This window comes from Hylobates moloch, unplaced genomic scaffold (assembly GCF_009828535.3).
Source record: "Hylobates moloch isolate HMO894 unplaced genomic scaffold, HMol_V3 SCAFFOLD_13, whole genome shotgun sequence".
Lineage (NCBI taxonomy): Eukaryota > Metazoa > Chordata > Mammalia > Primates > Hylobatidae > Hylobates > Hylobates moloch.
In genome coordinates, this window is record NW_026652288.1 from 57,010,688 (window position 1) to 57,028,595 (window position 17,908).

Here is a 17,908-nt window from a genome sequence, read left to right on the forward strand (position 1 = left end):
CACACATATACTAAAAACTTATTCATTATTTATCTGAAATTCAAATTTACCTAGGTATCTTGTGTGTGTTTATAAGTACAGCTGCCTTATGACAAACTCCTTTCCGCCTCCCAGCAAAAGCAATCCTACTTTCCATGCTACGGTTCCAGATCATCTTGTGTTTGAGAAAAGCATTCAGCAACAAAAAAGTTTGAAAACCACTTTGCTATACAAATATGGGCAACACTCTGAACCCCACTGTCTGTGGACTTTCCATCAATAAAGCAAATTGTGTCTGGTTATTGTGAAAATTAATTAAAGCTTGTAAAGCTCTTTGAAATTGGCATGTTCAGCCACATATGCTACAAAATATTTATCACACACCAGACTGCCTGAAAACATTCTGACTGCTCAGTGAACAACTAGATGGCAGAAATTCTCAAAGATGTTAAATCACAATTTTAATATCACCATATTGAAGAATCACATATTAAAACAGACCCTTCCAACCTAAGAAGGCAGAACCTTTCAACCTAAGAAGTGAGTTTACCTTCAAAAAACAAACGAATACACATGATTTGCTTTTAAAAGTACAGTATTTATACTGTTGTGGAGGTTTTCTTCAACTGAATCGTAAGTTTTGTTGTTGCTGTTTTTTTAAGCAGGAGTTCAAAACATAACAATCAGGAAATGAAGAAAATAGTTCATCTCCTAAGAGACTGTTGTCTGCTATTTCTGCTTGGTAAAGCTTTTTTTTTTTTTTTTTTTTTAAGATTAAAAAAAGTTTTATGAAAACAAAACAGAGATACCAACACAATAAAGCACATCTGGAGGCCACTTGGTGACATTCAGGCTTCTTTTTTTTTTTCAACCATTAGCTTTCATGGAAAGCTCTTACAGTACTAAAGCAAATGTCATAAAAGCATAATATTCATTACATAATGTTGTCTAAACACTTGAGGCTGAAATTCTAACCTGGCAGTGAAACTAAAGAGTAAATAAGTTCAGATTGTAACAACGTAACAATGAAAAGACACAAGTGTAAACACCTGGTAGGCTGGCCAGGTAATTGCCATATTTAAGAAGCAACACAGAGAGTTGTTACTCAGAACCTTAAGGCCAGCCACAGAAAAGCCAGGATTACAATCAAAGTTGTCACAATTCATGTTATTTCTGATTTAAACTGATTTACAAAGGTGGCAATCAGTCCCTAAGAGTACAGTTAATCTTATAGCCAAATAGACATGCAATTTGGGCCAGGCGCGGTGGCTCACGCCTATAATCCCAGCACTTTGGGAGGCCAAGGCAGGCAGATCACCTGAGGTCAGGAGTTCGAGACCAGCCTAACTAACATGGTAAAACCCATCTCTACTAAAAATACAAAAATTAGCCGGGAATGGGGGTCGGCACCTGTAATCCCAGCTACTCAGGAGGCTGAGGCAGGAGAATAGCTTAAACTTGGGAGGTGGAGGTTGCAGTGAGCTGAGATAGTGCCATTGTACTCCAGCCTGGGCGACAGAGCGAAACTCCATCTCAAAAAAAAAAAAACCACCAACAACAAAAAAAAACAACAAAAAACTTGCAATTCACTAAGCATAATGCTTGTCTAATGTTTCCTGCCTTTGTATATACTTTTCCTTCTGCCTAAACTGGCCCATTCTGCTATTCTGATAATGGCTTGGCCAAATTCCTATTTAGTCATTAAGACCTAGCTCAATAATCTCTTCCTCTTTGAAGCCTCCCTTAGTAGTCCACATAGAACAAATAACTTCAGGCTTTGCCTCTGTGCTACTGCTATATCCAGTACATTTCTCTATTCCTGCCATTACAACAATATATTGCCAATAAGTGCTTACATGCCTTCCTCCCTTACGAAACAACTGCGCTCTTGAAAAACTGAACCCACTTCTATGTAATGTTTGTATTCCCAGAACCTACCATAATGCCTGGCAAACCACAGGCACTCAATAAAGGTGTGTTGAAAGGAAAACCATGCCACCAAATTGAAATAAAAATGGGAAAGCTTAACATTAAATGGTTAACGTGCGTTTGTAAGTGCAATTTCTCCTTACTTTTCAGAGGAGAGAAAAGAAGGCAGAGAATATGCAAAACAGCCCCCATCACTTTGAAGGGAATAAATGGTTAGGAAAAGAGGCAAAAGATGAAAGGTTCTGTAGATCCATTTAAGGAGAGAGAACAACAGAAAACACTGTGAACTGCTCCTAAAGCATCTCTGCAAAAGTGTGTCAACCGTACCCTGGAGCGCTAGCCTCCAGACCAAGGGGCATATTCGACTTTATTTCTGTTCCACCCTCTAACAGTCTGCTGAGAAGGCCCACAAAGGTGTCATTAAGAAATGAAATGCCTTCCTGCAGAATTTTCACACAGTCATTACCATCTGATAGCGTTTGATCTTTGAGTCATGGCTGAAGTGACCCAGATTCAAACTGGTGATTGTTAATGTCACATTTATTAGTTCTTCCTATTGCTACAGCACTTCATAGTCACTTATGAATCTTCTGGGAGACACACCATGGCTCACTGCTGTGTTCATCTGAACAATTCAAAAACTTAATCTCAGATATAATACAGATAGTATAATGCTTCCCGGTGGGCTGCTTATAACTTTGGGTGCAGCCTAATTAGAATGTGAACAAGACCTGAGGTCCTAAGAATTTGCTGAAAAGTGAGTGATTTAATTAATTACAATGCTACTAAAAGGAACATCCAGGCCAGTAGGTATGGTGACATATGCCAACATGTGTTATCAAAGATTAATATAGGAAGAGTTTCACTACATACTGCATAGTTACACCAGCATTTATCTGGGGAGTTTGGAAGATAAAGTTATTAGGGTTATTGAAAATATTAGGAATGCAACTAAAATGAATGTTAGGTTATTTTTATTTTCCAGCAAACCCTCTGTAAGCCTCCCCAAATTAAATCCAGTTTGGTCAATGGGCACGCACATTTTAAACACAGTTCTAATCACTGTGTGTCAACAAGTGAACATGCTAATTTGAGTACTACTTTAAAAATTGTCCACATTTCCCATGTATAAACATAATAACCACATTTGTACTTTTTAGTATAAACACAAGTATGCCACTGTTGTAACAACATTTGATTAATAATTTGCTCTTTAATATCACTGCAATTTTTTTTTAGCTGTCACATTGAACTCTAAGGTAAACTATAAACCAGACTTTTGATCAGGGGAAGTGTATATTCTCTTAGGCCCTCAGGCCTTTAAAACATAGCTATTGTTGAATTTTAACTGGCTACACTGAATAATAAATAAAGCTTTATAAGTTGCACCTGGCTCATATGAATACTTTTGAAATAGACTGTTAAAAAAATTCTAATTTGGGATTTGGGTAGTGAGAATGATGAGACTAATAATACTACCAGCTCACATTTGTTATTTATTATCTATCCCCCTGAAGTTATGGCCTCCAAATTTTTAGGATCAAGTAAATTTTGAGCTTAAAAAATCATCAGCCTCTCCTCACTTTACAACTGAGGAAACTGAGGCACAGAGTGGGTACGAAGGCCAGAAAATTATGTGACTCATCCAAGATCCCACGCAAGTTAGTAGGAGATGCAATAATTATGTAAAAGCATTTAATATAGAACGCACATAAGCACAGCAATATTTATGAAACCATAAAACATCATCAAACAATTTTGGGTAAGCTACAAGTGCTTGCTTACTTTCCCTTTCTATTGTTCTTTTTTTTTTTTCTTTCTAAAAATTTAACTGCAAACATTCCTTTATTTAGGAACTGGCAAACCAAAGCTCCTTAGGAAGCTGCATCTCAAACTAAAAGGTAGCTTCCTCATCAGTAAATTGGGATAACCTTGGTCAGACCTGCACATAAAGATAGAAGGAAGATAAATGAGATGAATATGAAAGTGTTTTGTGTACTTTGGAGGTATTAGTCTTATTATAATAAAGAACCCCCAAGTTTAAACATGGTAATTTCTGGATAAATAAGTTGGCTCAACTTCTTAATAGGAAAACGGACTCACTGCCAATTTAGCTCCGGAACTTGAGACATTAAAATAATAATTTCAAGCAACTAGGTTTCCTAGCAAGCTGGTTGAAATCACTTACTAATTTAAATTTAAATCAGGAGATTATTTGAGTGAAAGACAGTCTGTCATCCATGTTTTAACGTACATGGCAACATCACAAGCCTCTCTGAAGAGTCTACCTCTATTTTTTTTTTAAGGTTACAGAGTGGCATGGGTGTATTATGAAGAAGGAAGTCACATAGCTTCCTTGTTGCACGTATTCAATCTTCTATTAATATAGCATCCCTTTGCTAGATGATTACATTTCCTTGATCACTTGGGAGTGTGGGAAAGGAAGGAGGGTTATTTGATAAGTATCTTTCCTTCTATTCTATCATGTTTCTCTGGCTTTATTTAGATAAAAGGGTAAACAGCTGAGAAACTCCACTTCAGCTGGGGGGAAAAAACCCACAAAAATGCTCCAAATAAAATATCTCTTATCTCCTTTCTAAAACATTTTTAGCTCAGATAAAAACAGAATACTGGCTACTATTTGTGTTTATTTCATTTTATTTTATTTATTTATTTATTTTGAGACGGAGTTTCACTCTTACTGACCAAGCTGGAGTGCAATGGCACGATCTTGGCTCACTGCAACCTCCGCCTCCAGGTTCAAGTGATTCTCCTGCCTCAGCCTTGCGAGTAGCTGGGACTACAGGCGCGCACCACCACGCCTGGCTAATTTTTTGTATTTTTAGTAGAAACGGGGTTTCACTATGTTAGCCAGGCTGGTCTCGAACTCCTGACCTCAGGTGATCTGCCCACTCGGCCTCCCAAAGTGCTGGGATTATAGGTGTGAGCCACTGCTCCTGACCTTATCTTTATTTTATATACAACATTAAAATGGCAGTAGGCAAAACAGTACAGAGGTATCTTCAGGGAACAGATAGCTATCACAATAAATATCTAACAGTGCTATGAAAAAAGGTACAGCAGCTTAAGAGGATTGGGGGGTGCTAGATGGTGACTGGGAAAAAGCAGGGATGCTGCTATTTTTTACAGGGTGACCAGGGAAGGCTGACATCAGATGACTTTTGAGCAGAGACCTGAAGGGACAGAGTGAGCTGTGATTTCACATGTCTTTTTTTTTTAACATTAGCTTAAAGTCCAGTACAAACAAGGAGATCTGCTGTGAAACTTCAGGAAAGTCAAATCTGCAAATATTAAGGCTTTATACAATACTCTGAACCAGCTCTCAATTCATTTCAATTAATCCTTGAACTGTCTAGCTACAGTTAAGTATTTTTCCTAAAATGCCTCACAGTATTTCTTCACATAATAACTAAAAGAGAGTTTTCCAGTTATACGTGCAAACAACCCAGGTAGATAATTCAGGTAGAATTTTCCATTCTGAGACCCTGATGATTTGATTTGGCAGAGGGCATACGGTAGGAAGAAGGTGCTAAAGCTAGCTGATTTTGCCACTGGCCACGTCTGTATAGTGTAAAAATTCAAAGGAAATTGGATAGTTAGCCAGGTTTCAGAATAGTGAGTTTTAAAGTTCTTCTTTTAATTAAAAACCAAACAAAACAATAATAAAACCTCCCCCAAAATGGCAACAAACAACAACAAATCAAGTAAAGTAGGTATCATATGTCTTCTTTATTATTATTATTTTTTTGAGATGGAGTTTATATATATATATTTTTTTGAGATAGGTTTTGCTCTTATCACCCAGGCTGGAGTGCAATGGTGCGATCTTGGCTCACTGCAACCTCCACCTCCTGGGTTCAAGAGATTCTCCTGCCTCAGCCTCCTGGGTAGTTGGGATTACAGGCACCTGCCACCATGTCCAGCTAATTTTTTGCTTTTTTTTAGTAGAGATGGGGTTTTACCATGTTGGCCAGGCTGGTCTCAAACTCTTGGCCTCAAGTGATCCGCCCGCCTCGGTCTCCCAATGTGCTGGGATTACAGGTGTGAGTCACCACACCTGGCCCCAGATACATTTAAAAACCTTTACAGTGATTTGACCAGATTATATTTCTTAAACTGACACAGAAAATTGGAATTCATTCATTCAACAAATACGGATGCTCAAAAAGTGAGGAAACACAGGATCAATTTATTTTTCAACAGTATATTAATTATACTTTTGAATAATATGCTCAACATCTTTTTCTGTCAACTTCCAGATATGTTTCCAGTTGAAGTAATTCCAAATTTAAAGCAATGAGATCAGTTGTTAACCTGGAGAAAAATACAATAAATGCACTGTGGAGTATGCCTAAAGTCTGGAAACTGAAGGAAAATAATGTATTTACTATGTTGTTTTTCAGATAAACAATTATGTTTATTGTTTTAAATTTGGAGGTACTTTGTGCGAGAGGTGTTTGGAAGTCGACAAAATATACACTGAGCATATTATTTGAAAACATAACAGCATATATATTTTTAAGTTTCTTGACTTTTTGAGCTCCCTGTATTTGTCAAGTGTCTACTATGCGCCAGGCACTGTGGTAGGCATGAGGTATGCAATGGTGAACAAACATGGTTCCTTGTGATTCGCATCTACTCACAGGCACAGAACGTAGATCTTCATTTCCAGGTTGAAATGACATCTATAATATTTTGACAGCAAAATATCAATGACTACTTTTAAGGAATAAAAGCAGTCATTAAGAGTGAATCAATGAACAAAAGAGGAAGGAAGGACAGATGGACGGAAGGAAAGAAGGATGCAGAAAGGGAGAGAGAGAGTAAGGAAGGGAGAGAAAGGAAAAGGAAAGAAAAGCAGGCAGGCAGATAATTTGGTCTAGTAGGATTAGAAACAAATTTTGGAACGAGAAAGACACCTTAGACATCACCTAATTTAATGGCTCAGCAGCAGTTGTACATTGGAATCACCTGAGGAGCTTGTTCAAGCTAAAAGTGCAAGACTGCACCGAAAACCTACTGCATTAAAATCTGTGTATTTGTATTTAGATGTGTGTGATTCAATCCTTTGATTAATATGCACTGATCTAGTCTAATTCCCTCATTTTATATATGAAGAAACTGAAGCCCAGAGAGGCTGAGAAACTGGCTCAAAAATCAGTTATTGTACTAGTCTGAGTTTTTTGGTTTTTAATCCAAAAAACTGTAAAAAAAAAAAAAAAAACTGGCTTTTTCTGTACTATTATAGCACATCCCTCCACTACTGTCTATTTTGGGATCTCTGCTTGAGAAAAAGACAGGATAAATCGACAAAGTATTTCATTAAAAGTTATGGAACTAGGCCAGGTGAGGTGGCTCACGCCTGTAATCCCAGTACTTTGGGAGGGCGAGACGAGTGGATCACTTGAGGTCAGGAGTTCAAGACCAGCCTGGCCAACATGGTGAAACCCCGTCTCCACTAAAAATACAAAAATGAGCCAGGCGTGGTGGCATGTGCCTGTAATCCCAGCTACTTGGGAGGCTGAAGCAGGAGAATCTCTTGAACCCAGGAGGTGGAGGTTGCGGTGAGCTGAGATCATGCCACTGCACTCCAGCCTGGGCGACAGAGGGAGACTCCATCTCAAAAAAAAAAGTTATGGAACTAAAGCAAAGAAGCCAGTGTCCACAGGCAGCATAAACAGTAACAAAAAAAGATCCATGATACACTACCATAACCTGGTTGCTTCCTGCCTAAACAGCCAAATCAGGCTAGTTTAAAACACTCTCACGCAAAAATCATAATTCCTATCAGTTTCTCATTTCAGCACTGCAATGAATAATAATTTTGGTTTCCGTGGGTAAGGAAGGGGAGGGGAAAAAAAAAGAGTGATTTTTCTGATTTATTCCCAAAATTCAGAGGGTTAAAAAAAATATGTTCCCAGTACCTCAATATGGAGAAAGCCTGGTCTGCTTTTAACACTTTTGGCAGTACTTGAGGACATGTTTTTGGCTATTAGCCTGCCAAGCTGTTTAAGCTTATAGAAGGCCCACAAAGGGAACCTGTATGATTAAGTTAGTTAAACACAAACATCTTCTCTGTATATTTTATTCCCTCCCTTCACATTCATGAAACATAAAAGGCTAAAGCAATTCAGAACTAGGTGAGGGGGGCAAGTTATTTATCACTTCAGCTCCTTTCTCAAGGCTTGTGTAAATAAGAACTGGGGCAACTCAATGAAATTATTCATATGATCCTTGCAGTGAACAAAGCTTAGCATCAGAAAGCAGTTCAAAATTCCTATGAAGCATATGTATTCTCTTAAAAGAAACATCTGTGATTCTCTAATGCACTTCAGACCTAACTTTATCTCTTTCTAAAAATCATGTAACATGCATATACTTCAAGCACTGAACATACATATTAATTACATAGTCACAGAAGAATGTAAAATGTAATCTCTTTTTGACGTATTTCAACATTAGAGCACTAAGCAGTCTTCTTATGTAAAACCTAACATTCTCTAAATGATTTGAAAGAGACATTTCAAAGCAAAACAACATACCACACTACATAGCGCAAGCTTGTCCAACCCACGGCCCGTGGGCCACATGCAACCCAGGATGGCTTTGAATGCGGCCCAACACAAATTTGTAAACCTTCTTAAAACATTATGAGATTGTTGTGTGTGTGTGATTTCTTTTTTTTATTTAGCTCACCAGCCATCGTTTGTATGTTTTATGTGTGGCCCAAGACAATTCTTCTTCCAATGTGGCCCAGGGAAGCCAAAAGATTGGACACCCTGAATTCTAGCCCCTTTTCAGATCCCAAATTAGGAACTTAGATTATTCATGCATGTAAATAGGAGAGTTGGAAGTATCAATTGTAGTTAACAAGTTATGAGTTTCTTCCGAAAATTGCCATATTTGCTTATCAGTGAAATAAAAGAAACCAAAGAAGTACAAATGCCCTTGGTGAAACTATACATGGCTTAAAGCAGTTTACTATTATTAGATTGAAACTCGTGTGTGTGTGTGTGTGTACACAGAAGGCAGCATTTTAACTGGGGCAGAGGAGTTGGCCAATATAGAAAAAGGTTTTAATAGACTTTCTATTTCAACCATAGTTACTGTGGGTTTTGTCTCTATAGCAATGGGCCTGGGTAAGGTGGATGTGTCTGGCAAGCGAGGGTGTTCAGCTGGTAAAATAACATAAACCTCATTTTACCTCTAGTTGAGCAAATTTCCTCCAAGAAGGTTTGCTTAATCGAAAGACAATTTCCAAGGATAAAGGGGATTTAAGGGAAAACTCTAAGCATCTTTTGGTGTGCTATTCTTCGCAGTACAGTACTGTGCTAAGTTTAACCTCACACCTTCTCCTGTATTTCATCAAAGGCCTCCAACAGCATTAGTTACTGGTAGTACTTTGGATTTAGGCAGTCACCTAACCTCCAGGATCTCAATCATTCCTAGCAGCATAGGCTAATTTCAGCTGTCTCTACATGAAACATGGCATTTACAGATTTGGATTATACAGTACTATTTACTACATGATGGAAGATTTCCAAAGATGCCAGAAGAGATGTTGGCATTTATGCAAGTCAACTACTGTTTGACCCAAAGAAGCACTATATTCTATAGGATTTTTTTTTTTTTTGAGACGGAGTCTTCCTCTGTCCCCCAGGCTGGAGTGCAGCGGCGCGATCTCGGCTCACCGCAACCTCCACCTCCTGGGTTCACGCCATTCTCCTGCCTCAGCCTCCCGAGTAGCTGGGACTACAGGCGCCCGCCAACGTGCCTGGCTAATTTTTTGTATTTTTAGTAGAGATGGGGTTTCACCGTGGTAGCCAGGATGGTCTCGATCTCCTGACCTCGTGATCCGCCCGCCTCGGCCTCCCAAAGTGCTGGGATTACAGGCGTGAGCCACTGCGCCCGGCCTCTATAGGATGTTTTTGCCAGGATTGAAAGAGCCTATGTGAAAACACCTTAATTAGGACCATCTTAGCACCTCACCTCTTGGATACCCTCTAGCTTCAGGTGTTATGTTTCAGGTGGGCCAAAATTGTCCTGGAAACAGAACTCCCCAGTTCTATTACCTGTCCATTTACTCCAAGTCCTGAGAGTGTATATTTTCTTACTTTCAGATCTAATAAGTCAAATATATCTGGTAGCTATTAAAAGATTTAAACCACCAGTTTTAAAAGGTTTCTAAAAAGCATTCAGTGTTCAGAGATTTCAAGCCCACAGAGGAGGCAGATTTGGAGAGTTTACTTCCAATAAAATCGTGAAATTATGTGCTGATTCCCCTCTATCCCCCATTTTAAGAATATTCTTATTGAGATCTCTCTACCTTTTTAATGTTCTTTTATAACACTTCTTCATAGACCCACAAAAAGAAAAATAGAGGAATCTGGAAAAAAAAAGTGTACCAAATGATCTCCAATAACCTAAAAAGATAATTATATTGATATGTCCCTAAAGAGGGAGACAGGCAAACTTGAAAACATTAGCTATTTACAATATGCTGTAAGATAACCTTTTCCCCTTTACTTCTTTGGGGTAATCCAAACTGCTATAAATGTTTCTTTAAAATTCCTTTATTAAAAAGTTTGTTATGCTTGCTCAAAGAAAATGGCTATCCTAGAAAACTAGGGCCAATATTATAGCACATTAAGTGGTGGCTACTTTATATGAGACTTCTTTTTTTTAAAGGCAACAAAAATGGGGGGAAAGGTGGTTATAAAAAACATCACAGGAAACCAAATAGCCTTTATTTAAATTAAAAGCAATCACAGCCTGATTCTTGGAACACACTTCGAAATGCTTTTTGGCATGCAGCTGCTACATGCCGCCAATATTGTGTGTAATTGGAAACATTTCAAACAGAATTGTTACCAAAGTCAAAGACCATAATTGCAAGCCCGGGGATCTCTGCCTCAGATAAAAGAAGGGCAGCTGAGCGAGAGTGCTCGGCATGGAGGACTCTACTTACGGGTCTGCATCTCACGGCAATATTTTCATTGCATTACTGACAGATCTTTCTTCCAGAGACCCAATGAGAAAAGGACACAGAGAGAAGCACACGCAAAGCAGAAGCTGGTGAGTGCTATAAATCAGCAGCTGGGACAAAACTCTTAGAAAGGAGTCCATGACTTCAGTACCAGAACAACTGAAATAACACAGCCCTAACTTTTTTTTTTTTTTCTTAAGTGTAATCCACTAGAAATGAAAGGCATCTCTCCCAAGAGTTTACCCCAAATCTATCAGTGAGAAAAATGCAACTGCTGTTGAATTGGCCAGTTGACTTTTAGGCTCACTTAGGACTAAACTTAGGGGAGAAGAAAGTTAAGTAAAGGCAAATGATAGCTGCTTGCTAGTTTGCAGCTCTACATTTTAAAATGTTTACATTGGCTTCTGCCTGGCTGACATTTTTACTTTTATTTTATACGTAAAATCTCTCTTTATAGGAGAATGAAGCTGGAAAGGTCTAATCGGTTCAGGCTGGGCAATCATTCTTGTTCCTGGAGAGGTCCCTTCAAAAATAACCAAAATGCATTTAGATTTTAGTCTAAACAAGTGCATAAAACAGAGACATAGGAAGAATTATTACATTGTGAGAGGTTTGATCACCCTCCCCACCCCCCACAACCAGAAATAGTCAATGCCAGTGGACCAGTGGCTCAGGAATGGTTCTCGGAAAAATTGTGTCATTCTGGCATACAGAAAAGTGATCTGATTATTCTATCACATCTCTGTGCCAGAAGTGTCATGACATCAGCGTGCTCCAACCTGTAAAGCCTGTCTGGTTCGCCATCCCTGTTTCAGGAGAGAGGGGAAGGCGGGGGAAATAGCAGCTTACTCGGATTCCCCATACAATTTTAGGCCAGGCTTTTTTCACTGCTCCAAAATGTTCATTCATCAACACGTAGGTAATTAACCTCCACTTCAGTTCAGCATGACCATAAACAAGGGGATGTGGTTACCAGTTCCTGGGGCAGATGAGGCGCTACATTTCTGTGTGTCCAGAGATGGGGAAGTCAGAGGCTTGGGGCTGCTCCAGATTCCTCAATGCCATCTTGGTCCTTGGCACGTGTTGTGGAGCGCTGGTTCCATAGGCTGCATGAGGTTTCGAGGAACTGCAACAATGCAGGACTTGGCGCCCAGATTACCGTACTTCCCTCTCTCAACTTGCTTGCTCACACCAACCTTCTAAAGATATTATTGTGCAATCCAATAATCCTTTCTTCTGCGACCAGAAGAAAAAGAAGTAATGGTCCCTTAAAACACCAATCAACCAACCAAGCAACCCAGAAACACAACCCTTTCACTTTCCTAACTCCTTCTCTTTATTGTAGAATAATCATATATAGATTTAAGCAATCTTAATATTCTCTCACTAATAAGGGTTAAACAGTTGGTATTATTTTACATAACATGGAGATGAAAGAGACAGCTATTTTTTCCAAGGGGGAAGAGTCCATTCTAGTCAAGTGATACTTTCAACATTTCTATTCACAGATGAGAATCACTTTGATTTTTTAAAATTACCTTTTTTTTTTTTTTTTTTCCAGAGATGGGGTCTAACAGTGTCGGTTGGGCTGAATTTGAACTCCTGGGCTCAAGCGATCCTCCCCAGTAGCTGGGGCTATAGAGCCAAGCACCACTGCATGTAGCTTTCCTGTCTTTCTTTAAAAGGAAAAATTCGCTCTTTATAAACTAGTTTAACCAGGAAATTAACTGCAGTAACTAGAATACAAGTAATGATAATCTTTACTGAAAATTGTTTCCCATAATATTAGAGAGCCCAAAATATAGGTATAGGCCATTAAGAGAGTTACTTAATTACTGGAAAATACTTTGCAAGGATTCTTGTTCCATTTCATAAGTATTATAGACAATCACTCATAATACTTAATTCTTTGTATTTTGCTTTCAAGCAATTATAAGAGATTTTAGAGAAATTATGATGCAACTTTTAAAACTTACATTTCAGCTTAATTTTTAAAAGCCTTAAAGAAACTACAAAATTTAACTTTTTTGGTCTTTTCAGAATTATCAAAGGAGAGAATATTAGGAACAACTAGACTTAACTACATCTGACTCTAAAGTTAAGAGTTCAGCTATTAACCCTATAGGGGATCTTTATTTCTCCCTAGCTAATATTAGATTTTATTTGGGGGACTCAAGCTGACTTATTACACCACCACCCACCATGGACAAATAGTGCTTCCATGGACCTTGATTATAAAAACATAATAAGCTTTTTAAGCTTCACTGGTGTTACTGGCAGAACTGATTAAATCTGTCACTTTCGTAAAATATATCATTTTTCTTTTTAAAACCTATGAACCAACAGGCTCACTCAGTGATAACTCGCCAATTAGTACCAAATTAAAGATGGAGAAATTAATTTACTAAGCCCATTCAGTTGCATCAATATGTCTATCTCTATACACTATCCAGTTTTTCCTTGCTTTTTCCCTCCCTCTCTCCATCCCTCCCTCTTTTCCTTCCTTCCTTCCTTTTGAGGCTTATTTATAAGAATGAATCATACTATGTTAGCCAGGACTTATTAAACTTGGAGATTTTCGAGTTCATCAGCAAGTGTGCAAACCCTTAACTGTGGGTAACATCCATTTATTTGTTGCACCTTTTGGTTTTAATATGTAGAGCACATGCATTGTTAACCTCTAAATCCTTTGTATAAACATTTCTGGAAGAGCTTGTAAAGTATCTCCTTCTGTGTTTCCTGACTCGCCAGTTGATGGCATTTAGAAACCCTCCGGTACCAGCAGGTGCTGTATTTTGCTTTCTTCAGGCTCCAGCTGGGCTACAATGACAGATTCCTGTCCCAGGCCAAGCCTAGCCACCAAGGCTAGGACCACATTGGAGGCAAACTGAACCAGGCTCCACCAGACAGCAAGATGAATGGCTGCTGTTTAAGTTTAAAATCCCCTGGTGGGAGTAAATATTGTTCCAGAGAAAAGGCTTGACAAATATTGCGTCATCCTTACAGAACTGTCTTGATTAAAGCACAATCTTTGGATTAAGGTGATGCTCAATTCAAAATGTATCTATCTTGCTGTCATGGGATTTTTTTTTTTTTTTCCTTTCTACAGTCTGAAAACAGACATAATGTTGGGGACGGTCAAACAAGGCTGCCGGCTCCCAAGGGGCTACAGTCCACTCCTGATAGAAGGCGGCTGAACACTGACACTTCACTGAGGATAATGGAGACAGCAAAGGCTTAGTGGGAAAGGGCCAGTTGTCACCTAAGTGACAGGCAACAGCTGAGCTCACACATCTGGAGCCGGACTACCGCAAACACTAGCAACCGTCACCAGTCTACACCTTGGGCCTGTCTGAAAAGACAGATGGAAGTTCCCTCTACTCCAAAACTACATTTAAAAATGTCTGATGATGAACCACGTCAATTATATAACATCAACTGCAGGCACAGCCTTCCGAAGTACTGATTAAAACGAGGCAGTAGACAACACTGTATGTATGAACAGATACAAGATACAATTTCATTGATTTATCATTCATAAAACTTATCCTAAAAGACACATATACATGCATCCATTTGATAGCACAAATGCATGTGAACTCTGCAGGAGAGGCAGATTTTTACGGGTTTTTTTGGTTGTAGTTGTTGGTGGTTTTTTTCTTTCCTTTAGGTTCCCGTGGTGTGTTTGCCTTGGTTCATGGCCTGTTCTGCCGCTGATACCCTTTAAAAAATCAGCAACCAAACGTGTTCGGCTTGTGATCCTGAACCTTCCTTAGGCAAGCTGGAACTCAGCGTGATGCAGCCGTCCTCCCTCTCTCCCAACCCCCAACCTCGTTCTTCAGCCTCCTGAAGACAATCTGCGAACAATTTTCCCAAAGTCCCAAGAATAACACAGCACTGCCAACAGTCACTGGCGATGCCGTTTGTTTTTCTTAGAGGGTAATGAAAATTTAACAGCTTTCTGCTGCATCCTGAGTCCCGCTCCTAATAATTATTAACATGCCTAGTTTCTTCAACTTTTTCTACCTCAAGAGAGGAAAACGCTCCAATTTTTTTTTTTTTTCCTATATGTGTGCTACATTCAGAAAACACCATCGCGGGGCAGGGGATTGGGGAGAGTGGTTGGAGTTGATTCGCCCCTGCCAAAAATCCACCAGCCCTTTCCCCAGCGCGAGAGGAGAGAATCGGGACCCTCCCTCCGGACGCCAGTAGGTGACAGGCGATCCTAAGCGGCGGGAACACGCCAACGCACCCTCGCCTCCCGGCGCCCCGCATCGCCCCGACCCTCGGGCTACAGAACCTGTTTCCACGCCAGAGAAAACCAAGGGAAGAGTTGGTTGTGATGCAGCAAACAGGAGCCATGCGGGGAGCCTCTGCGGAGCCCTCGCGATGCTGCAGCCAATATCTGCTTTCCCTGTCTACATAGCCCAACAAACCGATTATGACCTTCTCCCTGATCTTCTGCGACACCGACCCAGTCTGGGTGTCAGAGACGCCGGCGGTGCCAACGAAGGTGCCTGGCCCTGCCCCTGCGGCGCTCGCCCCCTAACACCGCGCCGCAGCCCCCTCTGCGGAATCCGCCAGGATCCGGGCTGCTACTCACCTCGCGCGAGGGAGACGCAACTCGGCTGCACTGTCCTCGGCGCCGCGGCGGGGCTGCGGGGCTGCGGGGCTGCGGGGCTGAGGGGCTGCGGTCCGCGGCGTCAGGGGTGGGCGAGGGTGAGCAGCGCACGAACCATCCAGAGCCCAGAAAGTCTCCGTGCCGGCCGCAGCGCGTCTCGGGGAAGTCAGCGCAGGCTGCGCGAGGCTGGCATGTTCCGAGCGCGCTGTCGGGCGGCGGCGGCCGCAAGAGGCGGCGCTGGCAGCTGGGCTGCAGGCGGAGTGCGCTCGGGCTCCGGAGCCGCGCACCCCGCCCTCGGCCGCGGGGCCCGGCGCGAGCGAAAACGCGGAGTGCGGACGCCGCCACGGGATCGAGGCCGCTGGGCGCGCGCCCACGCGTACCCCGGCTCGGCCCCGAAAGCGAGGTCGGGCCCGGCTCCGGCCGCGCCAGGGCGCAGGGCTGCGAGCAGGGCTGGGACCCGCTCCGCGCGCAGCCGGTGGGGCAGAGCAGCAGGCGGATTATGCGCAGGGAGAAAGAAGTTCACCAACCGCGGCCCAGATTCGCAAGTGCGGCTCGCTGGGAGCCTCTGCCCCGCCCCCGATTATATGCCTTTTTTTTTTTTTTTTTTTAACCAACAATCCCGATGGACTGAAACACAGGAAGAATGAAGGGACGGGGTGGGGGGTGGGGGAGAGACAAACCCAATTTCCTCTGATCAAACGATTTGGGTAGGGGTGCCTATTTGAGTTCCTTCTCCTTTGGGGGGTGTGTGTGAAGGGGGCAGTTAATTAAACACTTAGATTCCTTCCGGCGCGCCTCACCGCGCTGGGGACCCGTTTGGACTCGATCCTGTCTCGTGTAATCCCACAGGCTGGTCTGAGTCTTTGCCCCGGGACCGGAGGAGTGATCTTGCAGAGCAAGAAGCCAAAGTTCAGCCTCTAGTCCGTTCCCTTCCCCGCCTCGACGGCGCTGGTCGTCTCCATGAAAACTTAGTGTGGGGGGTCGTGCCCGCGAAAACATCAGCCCACTGCAATGTCCAGAGCCTGACCCAAGTGAGCGTGGCGCACTTAAAAGCGGGTTCAAAGCATCGATCCGAACACGGTGACAATCTTTCATTGGCCAAACTACTCTCCACGTTTTCAGTCTGCTCAATTCCCAGAGCTGGGCTCTCAGGTGCACTCACCCACGTTGAACTGGGGCTCAGCCTGTTTGAAAGTTCTGCCCTGACATTTGTGTCACACTAAACCTTAGAACCCCCCACCCTCTCCAGTTCCGGATCTGTGGAGTCTCACCATGTGGGTACTATTTCCCTGGGCTGCAGAGGGCAGACACAGGCGGCAGCTGTTAACCTGAACTTGACAGGTGCCTCTGCAAAGCCAGGGCTTCCTTAACCTCTCCATCCTCTCCACAACGCTCTAGAATACCGTATCATCTTCCAGGAAGATGAGGATGTGTGTGGGGGGAGTGTGGAGGGAGGTGTTGACTGATGCAATTTTTATCCCTTTAAGAAAAATCAGAACTGCCAGTCTCAGAATTTCTCAGAACACCAAGTCTTTTCGATTTTCATTGGGAATAAAGCAAAGGAATACTCAGCAAAAATGGAGCCGATGAGAAAGAGAATGTAAGGAAATAAAGGCAAATGGAGGAGGAAACGGTCTAAATCCAGGAAAATGTTTGGCTTCAGCACTGTGCTCTGTAATTCTGACTCAGATCTCCCCACGCTGTAGATACTTTCTCCTGTCTAGATGCCCAGGCAGAGTTCCTGAGCTCAGATCACTCAGGAAACAAGGCTGTTGCTTTTGAAATAATTCCACTTGCTAGTGGTTTTTTTTTTTGTTGTTGTTGTTGTTGTTGTTTGTTTTTGTTTTTTTGAGACAGAGTTTCGCTTTTGTCACACAGGCTGCAGTGCTGTGGCGCGATCTCGGCTCACTGCAACCTCTGCCCCGCCCCCGTGTTCAAGCGATTCTCCTTCCTCAACCTCCCGAGCAGCTGGGATTAGAGGCGCATGCCACCACGCCCAGGTAATTTTTGTATTTTTAGTAGAGACGGTTTCCCCATGTTGGCCAGGCTGGTCTCGATCTCCTGACCTCAGGTGACGAGAATCTGGGAAAGAACAAACCAGGTTTTCTTGCCCCTCAGCATTTTATTGGAATTGGCCTTTGAAGTTGTGTCTGTTTATCTTGCTGGGGTTACAAATGCTTCTATTAAGCTATCAACTTTTAGGTTCTATCTAACCTCCAGAACTGCCAAAGAAAATTTCACTACCTGCATAGGTGAAATAAGATTTATTTCACCTATGGAGGTAGTGAAAATGACTACTTTTAAGAGCAGAGAGTCCACTAGTCCACTGTTTGTTAGTGTCTTTGGGTGCCTGTTGATCGTCTCTATCAAAA

At 41.8% G+C, this 17,908-nt stretch overlaps 1 protein-coding gene across 2 annotated transcripts in view; it reads right to left on the reverse strand.

Annotated features, from left to right (window-relative positions):
• The window catches only part of PRICKLE1 (prickle planar cell polarity protein 1), a 138,172-nt gene extending 122,372 nt beyond the window's left edge, over positions 1-15,800 (reverse strand). The window contains exon 1 of one of the 2 annotated variants that reach the window (XM_032173728.2): positions 15,519-15,800. The gene's annotated coding sequence lies outside the window, so the exon portion shown is untranslated. The remainder of the gene's footprint in view (positions 1-15,518) is intronic. The other variant, XM_032173731.2, reaches the window with a different exon arrangement.
• Between the last annotated feature and the right edge of the window lie 2,108 nt (positions 15,801-17,908).